The 21,046-nt window shown below is 48.0% G+C and overlaps 1 protein-coding gene across 4 annotated transcripts in view; it reads left to right on the top strand.

Annotated features, from left to right (window-relative positions):
* The first annotated feature begins 255 nt into the window (after positions 1 to 255).
* PACSIN2 (protein kinase C and casein kinase substrate in neurons 2) overlaps positions 256 to 21,046 on the top strand; it is a 136,649-nt gene continuing 115,858 nt past the window's right edge. For 2 of the 4 annotated variants that reach the window (XM_070599691.1, XM_070599686.1), the window contains exon 1: positions 256 to 398. The gene's annotated coding sequence lies outside the window, so the exon portion shown is untranslated. The remainder of the gene's footprint in view (positions 399 to 21,046) is intronic. The other 2 variants (XM_070599690.1, XM_070599688.1) reach the window with 1 other exon arrangement.

The raw sequence follows: 21,046 nt of genomic DNA, 5'->3' as shown, positions 1-21,046 counted from the left end.
GCGACCCCAGCCGCCCTCTCAGCCGGTTAAGTAGGCGCTCCCCCTTTGATTGACAGAGGAAGCCGCCAATGGCGCGCGGGGGAGGTCTCTTTTGCGCGCTAGGGGGCGAGACACCTCCTCGCCCTCTAGGCCAATCAGGGGCGCCCAAGGGGCCGTGGGGCGGGGCCCGGCGCCCAGCAGCCAATGGGACGAGCGCAGTAGGCGAGGCGGGGGCGGTGCGCTCGGGGCTGGCGGCAGCAGCGGCCGCGGCGCGGCGGGGCGGGGCAGGGCAGCGCGGCCGGAGCGAGGGCGGGAGCCGGGCCGGAGCAGGAGCAGGAGCCGGAGCCGGAGCCGGGGCTGGACACGCCGTTGCGGCCGGAGCGGGTGCGCGGCGCGTCGGGAGGCGAGCGGCGGCCGAGGTGAGGGGCGGGGCGCGGCGGTTGGGCGCGCGGGCGGCCGCGGGGGCGCTGGAGGGCGGCGGGCCCGCGCCCTGTCAGGCGGCCGCGCTGCGCGCCGAGGGCAGCCCGGGCAGCGCGAACTTCCTGTCCCGGTCTCGGGCGGGCTGTGCTCCGGGGCGGCGGCGGGCGCCGGGGAGGGCGTCGGGGGTCCGAGGGCAGCGGGGCGGGCGGGCGGGCGGGGCCGGGGGCGCGGGCCGGGCGGGGGCTCTGGCGGCGCGGCCGCGCGCTGGGGCGGGGGCCGGCTGGAGGGAGGAGCGCGGCGCGGCCCGCGGGGTCACGGGGCTGCGGCCGGCGGGGCGGTGGGCGAGTTCGGGAGAGACTCGGGCGGCGCGGGGCTCGGCTGGAGAGGAAGCCGAGGGCGCAGAGGCGCCCGGGGCCGGGCCGCTGCGCCGGGCAGAGGTGTGGCTGCCGAGCGCCGGCTGGAGGGCAGGGCTGGGTCCGGGGTGGCGTGGAGGGGAGGGGCGGCGGGGGCCGGCAGGACACACGCGGACGCGCTCATCTGGGGCGCTTTGATGACCGGCCTCGGTTTCCTTCCTTCCCACGCTCTGTCCCTCTCCTGGCTCTGTGTGGGGGCGCGGGGGGTGGCAAAGCCCTTCCTTGTGAGCAGGTCCTAGGGCTGGGGGGGACAGGCAGGAGAGGCTGCGGGTGTTTGCCCCTCGGAGTTTTCCCAGACTGTCATCGATTCTAGGGAACGTGAGCGCCCTGCCTCCTCCTCTGGGGTTTCTGAACCTGCTGGGGCATCTGGAGAGGCCCGGGTTTGGAGAGGCAGAGATTTCTACTCAGTTTCAGTGGTTCATTGGGTTTCGGCTCCACCAGAGAAGGTCGATTTTCTTTTCGGATGGACCTGGTCAGGGTAGCAAGTCGTGCTGTCTGCTTCGGTCCCACAGAGTGCTGCTTGCTGGTTGGGTGAAGGTGGCCTTCAGGTGGGGTGTGTACGCTATTCTTGGGTCTTGTCTTCTCTCCTCCTCACTGTCCTGTGTTTTTGTGGTTAACGAGGGTAGACTGCTCAGAGTCTCTACAGCTACTCATTACCCTGTTTACCAAACACTCCCTGGCTGTCCTGATGAAAATTAAGAGAGCAGCTCAAAGAATTTAAACCTGAGCTGCGGACATGAGCTCATAGCTTCCTGTCCCTCCTCTGCAGTTAGCCCACCATGCTGAAGCTCTGTTTGAACCCTCCTAGGATTGCCGGGTTGTAGCCCAGGGCAAGGGAACCAACCAGGTGGACGCTGTTGAATGCCACCCTCTGGTTCTGGCCTGAAAGTTCTTATTCTGCTTGGTTCACTAGCCTGCCTGCAGCCTGCTCATAGAGGCATTCAGTGGGAGCCAGTGCAGCTTGGGTTTCTCTTGATTCACACGGGAAACTCTCATCTGCGTGCATTTGAAGTTAATTCTAGAGTTTGGCGATCTCCTTGGTGAGGTTATGCTAGTTAAGATACAAGGCCATTACATCAAAACCTTTTCTGTGGTGTGTTTTTCTTTTGACAATTGTCTCGAAGCTTTAACTGGCCATTAGGCTGATGATATTTATTACTTGGGAAAGTAACATAACACAGAGGAGTAGATGAGTGATTAGGTCTGCACTCTTCACTTTTTTGGAGAAGAATAAAAACTCATTTGAATGGAAATGGCATTCTTAGCTCGTGCTAAGAACTTTAAGTCTTAAGTGGAACTTTAAGTCTCAAATGCATAAGAAGTCATAATATTTAAATAAAAGTATGCATATGTAAAAAAACAACATCTGGGTTTTGAACATCGCCTGCTGCCGAGAACTGAAGTTGGCTTTTCCCAGTCCTGGACACCCAGTCCGTCTTTCTGATGGCCACACCACTTCTGGGGTGGGAGTGAGGGGCATTTGTCTTTAATTAACCTTTTCATTTCTTCTCTATTCACTTGGAAGGCCGTGCAGACCGAGTTAAGGGCGTGATGCTCAGGCTTCCTGCTTCTGACAGGGTCATCAGTTGATTCCAGGATGTTATGGAATATCAAAAAGATTGCACAGATTCCTTAATGATAGTCGTGGTGCCTTGTCTTTAGAGATGGGGTAGCATTTACCGAGTGTTCTCTGGCCACCCTCACTGGAACCTTCCAGCTGAGTCGGGCCTGCCTTATCTGCCATCAGATTGTAATGGTGGCTTTGTAGCAGTAGATTAGGGGGTAATGACTATGTTCACATGAGCCATCGTGCTGGCTCAGTTTTTTTCCGATTAGATTGTTTGGAGCTGTAGCTGCATACCTGAAGGCAGTGCAGCAATGCCTTAGCACAAAGTCAGTTCACATTCCACAGGTAGAGGCCTTTCTTTATGGCCCTGGCAGTGTCCTTCACATACCTCAAGGCATAGTCAGTGCCTGAAACCTGACTCCTGAGGGGTTGCAGTGGTTCCTGGGATAGTTGTGTAGGAACTCCTTCAGATTTCCAGTGTTCAGATGATTGTGCTCTGCTGACTGGAGATAGTCTTAAAAGAAGATTTCTCAAAGTATTCTGTGCAATGCAACATTCTTGGCATATGTGTAGTTCCAGAGGTAACTATTTGAAAGACAACGTCCATCTAAGAGCACAAGTTTTGGTATTTTGATTAAAAACACACAAAACAACAAAAACTTCTTTCTTAAGTTATATATTGACTTGCGTTTATTCCCATGACTGCATGTTCACCTGTTTGCTTAATGAAACACAGCACTGTGTAGTCTTATTTTCTTGTCTTCCAGAATAAAATCTTTTTTATTTTCGATGTTAAAAAATCATTTTAATGTTTCCTGGCACCAAGCACTGAACTAGACAAGAGATGAAAGTATAGAAATAAATAAAATTCTGTCTCGATCAGCAAAGACCTCAGCAAGAAGACCTAAGAAGGAAAAATAAGGATAGAAACTTTGCTATAACTTTAGCAACCACGTGGTGGCTTGTGTAACATACTCTATGGCTATATGAGATTTATGTGACTTTTCCTCCCTAGAATGTGGGATGGTAGAGTGGGAGGAGCGTGGATGGGGGCTAGGAGCGCTTAGTTGTGTCCACCCTTTTCCTGACTGACCCTGAGGCCTAGGACAATCACATATCTTCGGATCTCTGTTTTCATATTTATAAAATGAGTGGCTTAAAGGTTCTTAACCTTTTGATAAAGACTATGGACTCCTTCCCAGAAAGCACACTTGTGGACAGTTTCACAGGCCTGGACCCAGATTAGGAACTCCTGGCTCAGCCCATCCCTAAGCTCCCTCTCACTTCTGATATTCTGTAATCCTATTTTCCTGGTCATCTTTGAGCTAATAATAATGATGACTTGTTTTAATAGAGGCCACATTCTAAAGCATTTTCACTTCTCATTTTTTGTCTTCCCAACATTTCTGAGTGGTGTGGGTGGCAATGGATATTCTTCTTTATGATGAAGAAAGGAGTACCAGGCCTCGCCACCCCTTTGGTAGGAGCACCCAGCCAGAGGCCTGTCCTGGGAGCAGAACCAGGGCTCCTGGTTGCCAGCTTGGGATTTTCCCCTTAGGTTTTGCTTCCTTCGTGGTTGTCACTGCAAGTTATGTTCGGCAGTGTAAACTGCGTAGAATGTGTCACTTGCAGAGGAAACTATTTGTTCATCTGCTGAAAGGACTCCCCCCCCCCCCCCGAATTCGGATCACAGAACACCTTTCTGCCTGACTGTCAAAAGATTACTTATTTTGTTTTTCTTATTTTTTCCTTGCCATATTTTTCACAGGGACACATTCGTAGGACTTGGGTGTTTTGAGCAGACTTGTTTAATGTTTATCAACTAAAGAGTACTTTGAAATGATTGCTTCTCAATTGCTTAGCACTTGAGAAACTTGTGAAATAAATGGTAAATGAAAATTCCAAATGTTTGACTTCTTCCATCCAAATATGTCCTCACAGATGAGATGTTCTCTGCAGCCTGGGGGGCCCCTCCCTGGGCCCAGAGCCACTGAGTGAGTTTGAGAGTTGGGTGTGGTTTGTGCCAATGACCATGACTGTCCAACAGTGGCTTCTTGTGGCCTTCTGACCAGATTCCGAATATTTTAGGGATTGGTTTTTTTTTTTCAGTACAGAGTCTTAGCTACATAAAGAGCTCATGTATGCAAAAGAAGACTAAACTTTAAAGCCTCACGGAAGTTAGGTGGGTTATTACTGATGAAAAGAATCGTCGGGCCGGCCCCATGGCCCAGGGGTTGGGTTCATGCGCTCCTCTTTGGCGGCCCAGGGTTTTGCCAGTTCGAGTCCTGGGCGCGGACATGGCACTGCTCATCAGGCCATGCTGAGGCCATGTCCCACATGCCACAGCTAGAAGGACCCACAACTAAAAATACACAGCTATGTACTGGGGGGCTTTGGGGAAAAAAAGGAAAAAATAAAATCTTAAAAAAAAAAAAAGAATCATCATCATAAAGATGTTTTGAATAATAAGACATGGAGGTATAGGAAGGTATACAGGAGGTATCACTCAAATGTTGTGTGTGTGTGTTCTCCTGTGATGTTACACCTGATGCCTGTAAGGAGACAGGCCACCATCATTCCCTCTCCAGGCACGGGAAGGGAGTTTGTTCATTTCACAATGCATTTCTTTAGGATATCTGTGAGGATGAGGATGTACACCCTCACTGATGCTGAACATAAAGCCTGATGTCATGTGTCGGCTTCCCTGAGTGAATTGCTCACCAGAGAAGGGAATTGGTGGAAGCTAAAGGCAGTCACTGAATTCTGAACGTTAAGCAGTAGAAAGTCGCCAAAAGTAGAAGCCTGGCCAGGAAGCGAGGCTGTCAGGGCAAGGCCATGATGAAGTGTAAACTCCAGGCTGTTGCCACCATCAGGGACTGGGTCCAGTTAACCACGTCACCTGCCGTAATGCCTCCTTCCTTAGCTCTGCCGGATATTTCTGAGCACTTACTCTGACCAGGGAACTTTCGTCTGTAGGTTGGCTGTTCTCTTCCAGTGGCTTCCCATCTGTGACTTAAATATTGATAGAGTGGCAGGGTTGTCAATAGTGAGCTGGAGAACTCCATTAGGCTGCTGTGTGGAAGTACCTGCTTTCTATTTTAACTTCGGTCTCCTCAGGGCTGAGAGTGTTTGGAGAGAGTGTGCGTGGGTGGGTCTCAGGGGGCCATGCTGGCCACTGCGTGTGCAGCTCTGGGATCCCGAGATTAAGGTCACTCATACTCTTAGAGGCAGCTCAGTCAGGAGGCAGGCCTAGAAGCAATCTCGTTTCATTGTGACAGTAGCAGATAGGAGCGTGTACAAAGGAGAGGGAGACAGAAGAGGGTGGATCTGACTGCCCTCAGGACACTGCAGAGAGCTGACCTTCGGGGAGGTGACTTTGGAGTGGTTTTTCCAGATCTACAGGTGCTTTCCAGGTGGCGATGACTGGAAGGAGAGTCCCAGGCAGAGGTGTGGATCTGTAAAGAACGTGGGGGTGCAAGTGGCTTGGTGTGAGAAGGTGCCGCTGAGGGTGAAGGGAGGGAAGGCTGGGTGGGCAGGCTTCAGGTTGAGTGACCTGCCTTGCATGCCAAGCTCGGGTTTGGACCTCCTCCTGGAGATTGGATTCAGCGGGAAGCTGTTTCAGGGTAGTAGACATGGGAGGTTGAAGCTCTGTGCAGGAGCCAGACGTCAGTTGAGAAGTCAGGGATGCAGACCTGGGGAGGGATGATCCAGGTGGCTCATTTTAACAAAGGTCACCTGTGTTCCCGGAGGCTCAAGCGTTACCATCGACATTCCTAGGAAGCAGTGACTTTACTCTCTCATGAGGGGGGCTTCCAGAGTGAGACGGGTGTCAGTCTTGACTCAGTTTCTTTGCCTGTATTTGCATTTTTGGTTGATATGCAGTGGCTGCCTGGGTTCTGCTTCCCTTTCCATATGGTTTATGATCACACATCCATGCAGTTGGTGTGTAACTTACTGCCAGCTCCTGCAGAAAAAAGATAAAGTTGCAGTAAGGCGTAGGAGGTAACGTGGCTTCAGAGTCACACTGCTCTATATTTGAGTTCCAGCTCCACCACTAGGTAACTGTTTGGCCTTCCCTGGCCAAATACTTAACATTTCACAAACCGGGATACTGACAGCCCACTCCTCATACCCCTGAGGAAAGGCTCTGTGAGGTAATGGGCCCCAGAAGCCCAGCAGCTGTTCCTGGCCCATGGTGCTGGCTCAGTAACTTTGGTATTGCTCAAAGTGCAATGTCTACTTAAGTGAATTTGTTAATTAAACAAAATATGCCTTTAAAGTGCCCAAATTCATGTTATGTTATTCAATTTGATTGAAAACCCTCTAAAAGGATTATTATTAAATAAAGATTTTATTTTTCTTCTTCTCCCCAAAGCCCCCCGGTACATAGTTGTGTATTTTTAGTTGTGGGTCCTTCTGGTTGTGGCATGTGGGACGCCGCCTCAGCATGGCCTGATGAGTGGTGCCATGTGCACGCCCAGGATCCGAACCGGCGAAACCCTGGGCCGCCGAAGCAGAGCGCACGAACTTAACCACTCGGCCACGGGGCCGTCCTCCTATTATTAAATAAAATGTTATCCTTTTCTCCAGCCAAAGTGGACCTTGGACCTTTGCTGGGTGACGTGGGGTCACAGGGATGCTGCTGGGGTTGTTGACGTGGGTGAGGCCTCTGGCCCTACGTGGAATCCTCCCGTCCTGGCACTCACAAGGCTTGTCTCTTCTCACCACCTCTAAGTTTCTCTGTTTCTGTCCCCTTTGTTGAGGTGAAGGCCTAAGGGTGGTCTTATCCTCTTTGGGTTTTGAGGGCAGCCCTGCCATGTAGAGGCCTTGCTCCCTTCTGGCCTGGTGAGTTTGTGATTGAGTTGAGTGTTACAGGTTATAGAAAGCCTGGCCCTGGGATGGGGGGTCTTGCTGTGACTAGACTTAGTGACTCTGAATTGGAAGGGAGAGTGTGGGATGGTGATGATAGCTCCAACTTAAGTGATGAAAAATATAAAGACTTGAAAAAGCAAATTGTAAAGCTATATGTACACTCATCACGTGTAAAATATTATTAAAATAATATATACAGCAACAATAGTTAAGGCGCTAGAATTATGGAAAGTTTCTCCTTGTTTTCCAAACTGTACCATTGCCCTTTTATTTTTAGAATTAATATTTGAGTAATAACTTTATAATTTAAATATGTATAAAAACAGCTTGCTTGTGTAGGCATTTGCAGTTTACCAAGAACTTTCCCATAGCCCTCATTTTGTTTTCAGGGCAGCCTTGTTGGTTTGCTCCCCTCTGCATTGTTTGAGGAGAAAATGGGACAACTGGAGGCTTGGGGGGCAACTGGAGGGTTGGGTCAGTGGTTTTGCCTGAGGCTGGCCAGCCAGGACCCCACACAGGCCTCAGTCCAAGGCCAGGCTCCCAGGGAGCCTGGTTAGGGGGGCCTCTGCTGGAGCCTGCAGGCCGTCTTTAACATATAGAATAAACTGTGGCTAGTGTTTTGAAGTTTCCTGTTGAATTAAGTGAAATTTTATTATTATAAAATGATTCCCAAACCATAGTTTGTGAACATGGTCATATTTTAAACTGTATTTGTATTCCATTGTACCCAATTATGTTGTCGCCAACCTAGTGTGCCAAGTCTGTGAGTTGTGGTCTTCAGAAAAACCACAGAGCAGGCTCTGCTCCCCGCATGGACCTCCATGCCTGCTATTTGTGGATTTTGTAGCTGACTGATTAGCTGGAGGATGGAACTGGCCTGCCTGGCCACTGTTTAGCTTGGACATAATGATGTTTTAATTAAGGGAGCAGTTGTGACCTCTGCACCAGTGAAGGGATCATCAGCTAAGGAGGCTGGGCAGATGCCAAGGAGGAGGCTGGCGAGGGTGGGGGCAGATCAGGGGCGGGGGGTCTCCATCTGGGACAGGCCTCCAGGTTCTGGGGTTTCTGAGGGTCCATACAAGAAGCTTTACATTCCTCTTCATTTAATTCTTGCAGCAGGATAGCATGACTCCACTTTACACATGAGTAGACTGAAGCTCTGAGAGATGAAGTAACCTTCAGGGGGCACCAGCAGAGCTGACCCTCAGCCTAACTCTGAAGCCACATTCGTTTTGCTTATCTTGCTGCCTTGAATAAGTGGATTCTGAGTCACTCACCCTGAAATATGAAAATAATCTTTTAAAGTTAACCTCGCTTCCCCACATCTCAGAAACACAGAAAAGAGGCAAGTTATGTGGTCTTTAAGACAGAGTCTGTGCCTGTAACTAACTTTGTTAAGGTAACCTGCAAATTTGCGGTAAGTTATGCAGCAGGGAGATAAGGGCAGAAATGGAGAAGATTCTGAGCAGCGCAGCTGCTGGGCGTGTTGTCAGGGTGGTGGCAGCCGGTCCACCTGTGCAGCCGCTGCCACTGTCCCGCTCCTGGCCCGAGAGGGGGAAGCCTGCACTGGGGTTCCAGAGCTCCTGGCTTAGGGCTGCTCTTGCCTCCCCTCCTACCACCTGCCTTGTAAAAGGTGTCATATGGTGTTAAAAAGTAGTTAATCAGGGGAGAAGAAATTATAGTTCTGGAGAGCATTCGTTTTGTGCTACGCTTGTAAAATTGTGAAAGATCGTCACATTTTGTTGACATTTTGATATCAAGTGAAGATCATTTGTGCATTTGTGCAGTTAAACTGGAGCAGATGTTTGTTTTTATTCTTGTGATAATTGTCATTTTTGTGTCAAAAGCCTTTTTTATTTTTATTTTTTAAAGATTGGTACCTGAGCTAACATCTGTTGCCCATCTTCTATTTTCTTCTTCTTCTTCTTCTTCCCAAAGCCCCCCCAGTAATATTTGTATGTTCTAGTTTCGGGTCCTTCTAGTTGTGGCATGTGGGACGCTGCCTCAGCATGGCCTGTTGAGCGGTGCCATGTCCATGCCCAGGATCTGAACCGGTGAAACCTGGGGCTGCCGAAGCGGAGCGGGCAAATGTAACCGCTTGGCCACAGGGCCGGCCCCAAAAACTTTTTTTTTGCATTCTGGTTTTTAAAATATTGAACCTACAACATAGAAGATAGAATTTTCTGGATAAAGAACTCTCTTTGTACCTTACCTTCCACATGTGTAGGGTTTTATGTATCTTAGAAGCAGTAGCTGCTGCCTACTAGCTGCCTACTTTGTTCAAGCTTCGGAAGAGGCGGGAGAGGGCCCTTGCCTCTGTCTACCTCCCAGGTTACTAGTTTGAACGTGAGGCCCTGCAGGGAGTGAGATCAGGTGCTTGGTCCAAGGTCATTCAGGCTGTGAACAGGAGAGGCTTCGAAGCCTTCATTGACCACATATGCCTGTCTCCTTGTCACTAATCTATGCTGTTACGATTGTATTCACTTTCACTTAAATATTTTATCAAATATTTTCCGTGTTTTGCCACTGTCTTTAAAAGGACGTTTAACGATTGCGTAATCCTGTTGATGTAATGAGATTAAAACATTCCCCTAATTCTGGACATTTTAGGTTATTTCCACTTTTTTTGCTATTGTACATGAATTTGCAGTTTACGGTTTCATTTTTCTTTTTTCATTCATCTAGTTAGTTCCTGCGGATAAATTTCCAGAAATAGAAATCCTGGATTAAAGGATATGAACATCTTAGAGTGTTATGAACGCTTCCTCTGTTGCTTGTGGGCTTATTTTTCTGATATTTAAGGGTGAAGATATTGAGGGATTCTTTCTCTTTAAGATGCCTTGGCCTTTAGAACTTCCAACTATCTGTGAGATAAGAAACTTTTGTGAGGTTTTCTTAAATGAGTCACATTTCCTTCCTAAGTTTCTGGATATCATTTTACTTGAATTAGATGCTTTACTTTCATTAGCAAGAAACAGTCTTTGAAAAAGTCCTTACTACTTTATTTATTAATCACCTGAGCTAACATTCTACGTTCCCAAGGTCGTGAGTATTCGTGGTTGCATTCCTTCATCAGCTCAGTCATCGTGATACTCTGAACCAGTCTCTCTTTGAACTCCTTCTTGTTTTCTTTTCCTCACTTCCAATATGCATATTGGGAAGGACTATGCAAGGTTGTTTCTGCTGGTATCGTTCACACATCAGGACAGCCTGAGGGATCTCAAGGTCCTTCACGTTCCGCCTGCAACTTCTAGATGCTGCTCTTGCAGATGTTCCCAGCTCTGCTCATTGCTAGAGACAGACATCTCAGAGAACACAGTGGGAGGTTTATGGTGATGGTGCTTACTCTCCTTGTTCTGTTTGTTTACCTGTTTGTTTTTCTGTCCTGAAGTCACTGTGTCCTTCACTGGGGGCTGCCTTACTTTTTCACCTTTCACTGTCCCTTAGGTAACCGCCCTGAGACTGAGAGGAGTCCTGTTTTCCTGGTGGCTCATTTTCCAGGGTCTGCAAAGGAAAATGTGCTTAACAGGGACAAGGAGGAACTCCAGGTGGGGACCAGTGGTGGCCTCAGCTCTCACCCTTAGGCTCTCTCCCTGGCTTCCTGCTGTCACCCACCCTGGGGGCAGGGGGCTGCTTCCCCTTTAGTTCTCTGGCCTCACTGTGGGTGGATCACAACGGTCTTTTCTTGGTTCCTCTTATCCTAGCTAAGAAAGGCTGATGTTTATAACAAAACAAAACAAAAGACATTACTACATACTAAGGTAGAAATAAAAGGAAATAATCACCAACAACACAGAAGCATAGTAAGAGGTTTTTTTCCTAGGCACAAGTAGATTTTAGGTGCCAGCACTGTAGGGCTGGTCTAACTTCGCTGGCTCGGTGAGGTGCTGCCTAACTTCCTGCTTCTCCTCCTCGCCCCTGTTTATTCTGTCAGTAAACTCAAATTTTAGAGTAATGCTTTGCTCTGTGCTTGGCAATCTGTATTTTTATCACAAGTATGGAAATTGTACTTTGCCCTGGTTTCCACAGATGCCTAAACATGTCTAGGTTGGCTGTTGCCTAGGCAACTGGCCAAGCTGTTGGTTGTGTGTGTGGTGAAGACTCTGGCAGGGCTGAATGGAAACCCCAAGGCATCCTTAGTCTTCTCAGCCAAGCTGAGTTGGTAACCACCAAGCCCCAGAGGCATGTGCTCTCAGCTTCTCTTTGTCCTGTCCACACTTCCTGTTTTATTTCCTGAGAAATCTCTGCTCAGCTGCCCCCACTTGGCTGGGTGGCATGGAGTGGGGCTACTTTATTTCAGGACTGGACCTTTGGTAACTGACCATGAGGAAGAATTCCTTAGCAGCCCTTGACCCAGACTTTATTCTGGATTGGGCAAGTGCATGTTGCCCCGTTGAGCTTCTTCTGCTTCTTAGAGCTGGGGCTGGTCACTGGAGCCCAGAGCTGGTCCTTGCCCCAGAGTCCCACAGACACAGGGCCTTGCAGTGAGGCCAGAGAGGTAGTCCTGGCCACACGTTAGTCATGGGGAAAAAATGTCATTGGATTATTGGAGTGCTGCAGTGTGTCTCCTTTTATGAAAACTGAGTGAAGTGGTTGGTATAGTAAATTCCAGACTTAGCTTTTGTGATTTTATCCTTAATGCAGCTTTTATTTCCTTCTGGATTTCTTTCTTTCCTTCTTGCCCTTACAGGTGTGGGTCTGACGTTGCTTCATTGGGAGGGCAGGGGGTGCTGTCTCACTGTTTCCCTTTAAAGCTCAGACCAGTCACCTTCCTTGAAGGATTTTTTTGTGTTCATCTCTAGAATTGCTACTTTGGACCTGTGCGTTTTGGTCTACAACTTCTACCAGGAACTTGCAGGTTCACAAAATTTAGAAGTAGTTGGAAGTAACATGCTCTCGTACTGATAAATAAAGAGGCAGGGGGAAGAAAACCACTTTAAATCTCTGCCTTACAAAAACTTAATGTTAGCCGTATGATTGGAAGAGAGAGAGAGAGAGAGACTCTGTGAGCCCACTCGGGACTCCTGAGGAGTGGGTGGGGGGGAGGGGGCTTTCCCTCCCTGGGGTGGAGGTGGCAAATTGCCAGCATCCACAAAGGCTGCGAAGCCCTGCTCCCAAGTCCCTCTGCAGGCTCCTGCTGTAGATGGGGAGGCTGGCTTTTGGGGCCCTGACCTGGGTCGCCGGTTGCTTTCCCCCATAGGAGGGCCCTCTTGGAGCAGTGGGGCAGGGACAAGCCTCTGCGGAGCTCCGATCCAGGGCCAGCCCAGTGTCCTCTGCTGCAGCTGTATCATAGCTATATCATATCATGGAAGGAGCTCTGCAGGCAGGTTGTCTGGGCCTGAATTCCAGCCCTGCACTTTACTGCGGGATGTTGGGCAAGTTACTGTGCCTCTCTGTGCCTCAGCTACCTCACCTCTAAAATGGGGATAATGATAGGATTGTTTGTGAGGACTGGATGAATGAATGCATGTCCCACACTTGGGACAGTGCTGTACTCAGAGAGCTCCCTTTAGCACAGCCAGTGCTGTGTCTCTGGGCGTCCCAGCTGCCCTGCCGTGGGCCTCTATGATTCCCACTCTACAGTTGAGGAAACAGGCTCACAGAAGCTTGCTAACGCCTCAGCCCCAGGTCTGCCTCCAGGCTCTCTCTTCAGTGCATTGGTGCTCCCCGACAGGGACCCTGGCTTTCCGGGTGATTGCAGAGGGACTGCTTACTCAGGGCTGTGCCCACCAGACATCGTTTGTAGATGGATTTTTTACTGCCCTGTACACAAACACACACATACACTGATAAAATATTTATGTGTTACGGAATAAAAATGATCCTGATTATGATTAATAAAATACCAATTCATTTTAAAACTTGAATTTATAGTAGCCTTTGTCATCTTGATTTCCTCAATCATTGAATGCTACAAGTACTATCATCTAGCCTTGTTGATCTTAAAAAAGAGTCCTTTTGGAGGATAGTTCAGTAGACATTTCCTGTTGCCTTGCCCTTTTTCTGCCCTGTGTTTTGGCGTATGTCCTTCTGTCTAACTGGTATCTGCATGGCTCATGGCTCAGGGCATATTGGGGAAATGGAGTCCCCAGTGTGGCTGGGCTGAGCTGTTAACTGGAAGCAAGGTTTGGAGCTTAGAATCCACACCAGGTTCAAGCAGAAGGAGTGTCTGCAGTCCCTGTGGCAGTAGAAAAGCTGCTTACATCCGAGGGATCGAGCCTTCTGCCGGATCCCTCAATCCTCTAGGAGCTCTGACTCTGGCTCACCTTCACCTGTCTCTCCCAGGGTACCTTCATGCTACAGAGTGATTTTCTTTTTTTTTAAATTCAACAAATTCCTATTCCCTCCTTAACCTGCGGCTCTAGTTGCAAAGCACATTCCCGAATCCAGACCGCAGACTGAAAGTCTGGGGCCTGCCCCTGGCTAAGCTGGTGACTGCATGGGGGCTGGCCCTTGAGGAGCCTTCTGTTTTCTAGGAAAGCTCTCCTCTTGGTTACATTTTGCTCTGTGACTTTGCTGCCCTACTCATCTAACTGTGGTCATTGGTGTTCTGAGACACGTGGGTAGAAGTCAGCGATATTTCTTGACCTATATTTGGGTCTCAGATCTCCTTCAGAGTTTCATGAAAATAGATTCTCTCCCTGTCAAAATGGACGCAAACATTTTTTGCATGCAATTCTGATGGGTTCATAAATCCCCATTCATTTGTTCAACAAATATTTGAACGTCTGTCACGTGCCAGGCACAGTTCTAGGCCATGGGGTTACAGCAGGAACAAAAGAGACCGAGACTTTACATGTCCCAGTGTGGAGGGAAGGCCAGCTTCAGTGGGCGGGCGTGTCCAGGCCACCTCCCGCCTGCTTGGGGCTGGCTCATTGCTGGCCTCCCAGTTCCCATCCAGCTTTCACCTTCCGGAACTGATTTTTGATTCCACCATCATTATCATAATGATTTTATATTGAGGCTTATTTTTTGCCAGGTGCCCTCCTCTTCCGTGCGTGATTGCACCTATCCTATGACAACTTGTTTTGCAGGGGGAAAGCTGGGCTCAGGAAGGTTAAGTAACAGGCCTCACAGCCAAGAAGTGTGATGTGTGCTTTTGATCAGTGAGCAGCTTGGGGTTGTGGAATTCAGCAAGCCAGGCCTGAGGACATCATCAGAAATGCCATAGAAAAATTAACTGTGACCATTTTGTCCTGGACAATCTCTATTCTCTAACTGGTTCCGTCAGCAGTCAAAAATTTAATCTTTATGTGGCAGTCACATCAAATTGCCTTGCTCATCGATGGAACCATGAGTGGAACGTGCTTTCAGGCCTCTACATGGTAGACATTATAGACACTAAGTTACTAAAAATACATATTTACTATTAGCGAAATTGCACAATTCCATCCTGAGTCCCAAATAATTGCCTCATGAGTGACATTTGGAATCCACATCATTTAGTACTTGCCTAATGAGATTTGTGTGCACACTGGGGTTTCCACACCAGACAGTTGCTTTCTTGTTTTAACTTCTAAGGCACTGCCCAATGGACAGAGTAACGTCCTGAAAAGTTGCTTTAAAAAACTGCATTCTCTGTGGAGGGTGGAATGAAACAGCATTGGTGATCTCCACTCAGTCCCTGACAGGCCAGAATCATTATTCTGACTGGAGGTTTGCAAGCTGCATCCTCCTGGCATGGGCAGCTGCTAGTTCTTTAAATATTTACATTTAATAACTTTATAGCTCTGCTTCCTTCTGAGGCTTCCACAGCTTCTGTCAAACACAAAAGTACACCTTTGGAGTTATTTTGAAACATGCCTAAATGCCAGGCTTAGGTTTCTGTACAGCCAGCTCACATCGTAGAGGAATGGCTTGACTGTGCTTGGCTCAGTGCTAATTACATGTTGCAGTGTCCAGTCTTTCTTCCTGGGCAGTTGGGTCCGGAGAAGCCCCATGCCCGGGAGGGGGAACTTGTCCCTGTGTTATGCGACCAAGGGGCCATTGTTGGAAGTCACGTCCTGAGAGACAGTTGGGGAGGCATTCTATTCTAAATGGAGTTTCCAGTCTGGAGGGGCGAGGCAGGGTTGGAGGAATCTGGGATTGAAGTCCAATAAGATGGAGATTGGGGAATGAGGGGTTGGGGGTGGCTGACAAGAGAGAACCTGTAGGATTTCTGAGTGGGGTGGGTGGGGGGGGCGGGTGGCAGCTGTTGTGGCTTCTTTTCCTGGCTGCAGGGATGTGGCTCCAAGGACGGATGTGCCATGTGGGACTCCTGCACTGAGCCCTCTTCCAGTACGACTCTCTCCACAGGGTGAGGAATCTGAAAGGCCAAGGGTTATGCCTACCTGAAACCTGTACCTCCCCTTCTAGACTGTGCATGAGGACAGAGACCCTGGAATTCCCTGTCCCAGTTACCCCTAGTGCACTTACATGGCCTGTGAGGGCCTCTTGCCTGGCTGTGTTCCACTGAGGTTGGACTTTGCCACTGTGTGCACCTGCCCCAGGCTGAGAGGTGGCCAAATGGTGGCTGTGTACAGGGTATGTGGCTGGAGCTTGGGTGTGTAGGCTCGAGTATTCCCACGAGTGCACGTGTGGGTGCTTGTTTGTCCAGGGCACTGCCCTGGATTCAGTGTATATTTGGTTTCTTGAAATAACAAAGTCCATGCTTCTTATTGAGTGTGCTTGTCTCATGCCATCTCTGCTGCTCATGGTACCCTGTAGAGGTGTTGCTCCCTGTCTGACAGCTGGGGCTTGGGGAGGTGGGTTCCAGAGCAGGCCTGTGCCCTGCTCAGCTGTTCTGACCGCTAAACCAGCCACACAGGAGGAGGACCACTCGCACTGCGCCGTTTTACCCAAAGTTTCCTTCTAGGACTTGGCTGATTGAGATCTTTTGGATTCTGTTAGCATTCTGGCACAATATCAGAAGGATTCCAGTCTATATTGTGGTCTTTTTCGGAGCTTATATTTTATTTCCACTTCAGCTCCGTGGACTTTAGCCTGGAAGATTCCCAGTGAACAGTTTTAATGTTGACATATGAAACTTTTCCTTGTAGTGAAGCACAGATACTCTGGCTGGGGGGTAAATAGCTCTTCTAGAAACAATTAAGTTCACTTCTGCAGCAAGGCAGCACTCAAGGAACCTTTCGGGGCACGTTCTTCTTGTGACTTCTTGTCCTCTGGGAGGGGAGGGACTCAGTGTCTTGGGTCACTGCCACAGTCTCTGTGTCTCACAGTACACGTGACTGTCCCCGGGGCTGCTGGAGCTGGAGTGCCGCCTCTCCAGGAGTAACTGCCAGGGTGGAGGTGGAGACGAGCCTGGGGACCGCCTGAGGATCAGGGACCTTCAGCGGCGTCCCCACCCAGGGGGTCACAAAAGCTGGTCTGAAACAGTGTTCTGACCAATGTGAGAAAAATAAGGACAGTGTAGTTTTTATATGTTAAGGTTAGCAACTGCCTTTTCTAGGGAAGGGCTCTCTTTTAGTATAAAATTGTGACCGTTGGATCTTTTAGTTTTAAAATGTCCTTTCTTTTAGTGTTGGTGATGAGAGTGGTAGTTTGTAGAGTATTCTTACTTGACAAAATGAAAAGTTAGCAGCCTTGTGTAATTGTTCTCCAAAATTTTAAAGTTTTGTTGAGTATAATTATCGGACAATAGTTGCACATATTTAAAGCGTACAATTTGATAAGTTTTACATATGAATAAACCCCTTAGGCTATCACCACAGTCAAGATAATGAACATATCCATCACTTTCAAAAGTTTCCCTGAGCCACTTTATAGTCCCTTCCGCCTGCCCCTCCCTACTCCCAGGCAGCTGCTGGTCTGCTCTCTGTCACTGTAGGTTAGTTTGCATTTTCTAGAATTTTACATAAATGGAATCATACAGTATATACTCTTTTTAGTTTGGCTTCTTTCACTCAGCAAAATTATTGTGAGATTCATCCATGTTATAGTGTATATCAATATTTCATTCTTTTTAATCCTTGTGTGGCTGTGCCACGCTTTGTTTATCCATTCACCTATTGATGGACATTTGGGCTGTTGTAGTTTGGGGCTATTACAAATAAAGCTGCCTTGAACATTTGTATACAAGTCTTTGTACGGACATAGGCTTTTATTCTCTTGGGTAAATACTAGAGTGAATGGCTGGATGATATGGTAGTGTTTGTTTAACTTTTTGAGACACTGCCAAGCTGTTTTTCACCTTGAAAGTGCTGAACCATATTACATTTCCACCAGCAGTGTGTGAATTCCAGTTCCTCCAGATCCTCACCAATACTTGGTATGGTCAGTCTTTTTTGTTGTTGTTGTTGTTGAGGAAGATTAACCCTGAGCTAACATGTGTTGCCAATCTTCCTCCTTTTGCTTGAGGAAGAATTTCACTGAGCTAACATCTGTACCACTCCTCCTCCACTTTGTATGTGGGACACTGCCACAGGATGGCTTGATGAGTGATGTGTAGGTCTGTGCCTGGGTTCCAGACCCATGAACCCCAGGCTGCAGAAGCAGAGCCTGCAAACCTAACCACTACATCACCTGGCCAGCCCCAGGTCAGTTTTTATAATTTTTGCTATTCTGATAGGTTTGTGTGATGTATCATTGTGGTTTTAATTTGCATTTTCCTAATGACTAATTGTGTTGAGCATCCTTTCATGTGCTTCTTTGCTATCTGTATATCTTCCTTGGTGAAGTATTTGTTCAAATCACTTGCCCACTTAAAAAATTATTACTTAGTTTTGAGATTTCTTTATATATTCTGGATACAAGTCCTTTACCAAATATATGATTTGCAAATATTTTCTCCCAGTCAGAAGCTAGTCTTTTTATTCTCTTAATAGTGTCTTTTGAAGAGCAGAAGTTTAAAAAATTTGATGAAGTCAGTTTGTTCTGTGGTTTCTGCTTTTTTGGTTGGTGTCATAGCTGAAATCTTTGCTTAATCCTAGGTCACAAATGTTTTTTCAGGCCAGCCCTAGTGGCCTAGTGGTTAAGTTTGGTGCACTCTGGTTTGGCGACCTGGGTTGGGTTCCTGGGCACAGATCTACGCCACTCATCTGTCAGGCCATGCTGTGGCAGCGACTCACATACAAAAAGAGGAAGATTGGCAGCGGATGTTAGCTTGGGGCAAATCTTCCTCAGCAGAAAACCAAAACAAAAAAACACAAATGTTTTCTCTTAGAAGTTTTTAGTTTTAGGTTTTACATTTAGGTCTGTGATCCATTTTGAGTTATTTTTTGTGTATAGCCTAAGGTATGGATTGAAGTTTATTTTCTTCACCTGTGGATATCCACTTGTTTTGGCACCATTTGTTGAAAAGTCCCCCAAATTTTGGGGAAAAATTTTTAGTTAGTGAAATCCAAAGGTCTGGGAATTGTGGTTCTCTGCACACAGATCTCTTCCCTTTCCTGACTGTTTACTGTTGTCATCAGCTTCACACAGCCTGGTTTTTTCTCTGTTTCACGTGTGTGTTGAGCCCCTTGATGGCAGAGGAGCTGTCACTGGGCAGTGTGTGAGAAAGGGACTGGGAGATGCTGCTGGGATCCCATGCCGTCTCTCCCTCCACTCTGGGCCTCTAGACCCCTGGGCACAGAGCCTTTAAGGACTTTCTGGTGGTTGGGTTCTGGGCAATGTCTCATTTCCAGAGGTGCCTGTGGAGGCCTGCCAGGTACAAAATGATGAGGGGACAATAAGCCTTCTGTGCCTGGGTGGGTGGAGTGTGGCCCAGGCTGGGGACAGGGCTGCAGCTGAGGAAGTTGGGCTGGCAGTGGTGTCACCTGCCATCAGACTGAGGGAACGTGGCTCCACCCTGGGCTCCTGGCCCCGCTTGGCCCAGCTTTATGACGGTGTGTGCAGGTCTGGATGTTCATTCTCCTTTTCCCTTCAGTCACAAAGAGGTTGAGCAGCCTCTGCCTTTGTGTCACTGCTCAGCAGCTTCACAGAAGGTGGTCAAGTCTTCGCCTGCTTTTTTTCCTGCGGGCAGTTGGTCTTGACTCATGTACTGCTGGTGCTACTAGAATTGGCACAACTAGTACCAGCACCAGCCCGTCACAGCACTGGAGCTCCTCCTCGGCTCTCAGCCCTTTACCCATATCACAACAACCTTATGGGGGGCTACAGCCCATTTTACAGATGAGAAAGCTGAGGCACAGAGAAAGCCAGATATAAGAAGTCTTTGGGCCATGATTTCCATTCTTGAATGTTGGAGGAGGGATTTGGTTTAATGTTTTTCATTAACTCTTATGAACCAAAGCAGGAAGAGTGGTTTCTATGGCTTTCCTGAGTCTTCATTTCCTTATCAGCAGTGGGGCTGTTTGACGAGATTTGAATTCTTTAGTGGCTCCCTGTTGCCATCACAATAAAATCCGAACTTGTGATCTGGCCCCTGCTTACCCCTTCAACCTCTGTTCACTCTGCTGTAAGTGCCCTTTCTTCCCTGCTTTGCCTGCTGACCTCCTGCTCATCTCTGAAAACTCGCTAAGTTTCACATTACCTGCTGTCCCGCCCCGGCATCCTGCTCTGGGGCCTGCAGAGTGCACTCCTGTCCTAGCGCTTCTCACATAATGGGATCATTGGCTGATGCCCTGCTGGTCTTCCATCGATCTGGAGCGGGAACTTGGTGAGGTGGGCGGCAGGGACTGCCTTTTATATTGGAATCCACAGTTCTCTCTGTGTTGGCATATAACAGACAGGCAGACAAATTTGCGGGATGCACAAATTTGGCATGAATAATATGAGGAGCCTCAGTTCTCAGATATGTTGGTTTATGATCATCTGAGGCCCAGGGCTGACTTCATGGGGAAAGTAACGTTGATGCATTTAAAAAGCGACGTTCATCAATTCCTTTAAATCCTGAGTGAGGCTTACATAGATCTTTTTTCCCCTCTGAGAATGAGTTTCCTACTGTGTTAAGAAACATACTATTTCTTTGACTGTCTTTTAGATCATAATTTAAGTTTCTACATTTTCTTCCCCAAATGTGTGTGTTACCATTGTGATTTTTATGGTGAGCTCAATAAATAGAGTTTTTGAAAATGTTTCTTTTGAATGTTGGGGCCAGCATGGATTAGAATGGATCAAGTCTAGTTTGGTGTCTCTTTTTGAAAGAGAAGCAAGTTTGGCGAGGAATGTTAACTGAACTGTTTGGTCCAGACAGCTATTTAGAAATGTTCTGCTGCATTTCACTGTCCGCATGCCTGTGAGTACATGGTTTTACTCTTCAGCTGCTGGAGCTCCAGGAGCCATTAGACTTTTGGCCTATGGACCCTGAGGCTGGACTCTTATGGGTTGTTGAGAATTTAGTTTGAACTAAATTTCCAGTTCATTGTATAATGTATTTTTCCCTGTAATTACTAGGAGGCAAGATTAATTAGTCTCACCTGTCTACTTTTATATTTGGGGGAGCAGAGGGAGGTAAGAGAAATAGAATGATGAATTGTATCTTTATGAAATGAGTTCAAGTTTTATTTGGTTATGGTCCACTCCTGCTCTCGGCGTGTGCCTGACTTCTGAACATGGTGTGTGGAGTGGTTGTTCCTGAATTCAGAGTCGGTGATTTTGAACCACTATGGTGGGTGGCCAGTGAGGTCCCTGAGGGGAAGAGCTGGCTGTGTTTAGGGGTGTTATCTAGGGGCTTGAGATGGAGTTCTGCTCTGTAGAGAGCTATCCAGCCCATATGGTAACAGTGTGACCAATGTGGCAGGTACTTCACATACATTATAGCCGACTCTTGCTGTGGTGCTGTAAGGCTAATACTGTTATTTCCTGTTTACATACTAAGGAAACAGGCTTAGAGAGGTAGTTAACGTATTTTTCA

The sequence above is a fragment of the Equus przewalskii genome, chromosome 29, assembly GCF_037783145.1.
Source record: "Equus przewalskii isolate Varuska chromosome 29, EquPr2, whole genome shotgun sequence".
Lineage (NCBI taxonomy): Eukaryota > Metazoa > Chordata > Mammalia > Perissodactyla > Equidae > Equus > Equus przewalskii.
The sequence above is the reverse complement of the archived record's forward strand: the minus strand, read 5'-3'. Positions and strand labels throughout refer to the sequence as shown.